This window comes from Etheostoma spectabile, unplaced genomic scaffold, assembly GCF_008692095.1.
Source record: "Etheostoma spectabile isolate EspeVRDwgs_2016 unplaced genomic scaffold, UIUC_Espe_1.0 scaffold352, whole genome shotgun sequence".
Lineage (NCBI taxonomy): Eukaryota > Metazoa > Chordata > Actinopteri > Perciformes > Percidae > Etheostoma > Etheostoma spectabile.
Window position 1 is genome coordinate 1,207,163 of NW_022605591.1, and position 1,397 is coordinate 1,208,559.

The following is a 1,397-nucleotide window of genomic DNA, read 5'->3' on the forward strand; positions in this document are numbered from 1 at the left end:
AGCTACCTAGCAGCAGCCACAGCAGCAGGCCTAACAGAGGTCTGAGAATGGTCTCTTAATATGGTTCTTTGAATGATGTTCTCATTCACTCTCTCTGCCCTCACGCGCCACCTCATGCAGCTTTAAACGCGATGAAAAGGTGGAAGATAAACAAAGCGTTGATCCATTGGCAGTTTCAGTGCGAAAATATTCCAAATCCATAAGCACACACATGTTGGCTATTGCATGACTTGCGGGGCATGAGGATGTAGTATTTAATGAACATATGCCTATAAATTAAATGTTGGTTCCTGCAGTGGGCTTAGAATTTGTGTTGATTTGTCTTATACTTTTAACACATTAAACCGTTGCCTTATGAAATCATGCCGCAAATGTAAATGACATCTTGTTTTTCTGTGCCCTCTCACGCCCTGCACAAGTAATTATCAACAAATTCACATTGTGCCCTAAGGCTTTAAGTTCCAGGCTATAATTATAATTGTGAAATTGATTTGACAAAAAGGCCTTTGCCACAATGTTGGACGCTGTTACCATGGGACAATTACTCGTTGTGTATGATTGTATTTGAGCAACGGTAGCTGGTTTTGCAGTAAAAGTTGCAGAAGAGTCAGCCTCAGCCCTGCTGTTTGCCTCCATGTCTTCCCCGAGGCTGGATGAGCTTACTGAAGCAAACAAAACAATAAAAGTGACTTACGGGGTGTTAAGGTCTGCCTGTTCTTCTGTACCTCGGTGAACCCAAGATAATAAAAACAGTGCAGCTTAAATGAAGAGATAAATAACCGTGTGTTAGGTAGTCGGAGTGTGTACAGCTACGACTTTCTAGTTCAACAAGCCAATGAAACGCTTCTATAAAACTTAAATTGAAGATTGTACTGTCACTTTCTACTGATTCTGCATTACATATCGGAGGGAATTATTGCACCATTTAATCAAATGAAGCATTGTTTTCTTTATCTATTCAGATACCCAACAGTATATAAAATAGTTCAAATGAGCTCCACCCACCCCATCTCCAAGAGTAAAATGCTACTTAAACATGAACGCATCAGCAAAGGTGATCAAACTTTTGACTTTTGATACTTTAAGTACATTTTACTCCGTCCTGCTGCTCTAATGCAAAATTTGAATCACTCCTCTGATTAAAATATTTATTCCCTTCCCAGTCTATTTGACAAATCAACATTACAGCGCATGTTTACCTAAAAGGTAGACTACTAAAATTTGTATCTATTATTTGACGCACACTGTGCCATATTATATTTACTTGCTTTCTATTTGCTGTATGTAATGAAAGTATAGTGCCTTAGGGACGGACAGACTAACGTGTTGGTTTTGTTCAGTATATACACTACTGTTCAAAAGTTTGGGGTCACATTGAAATGTCCTTATTTTTGAAG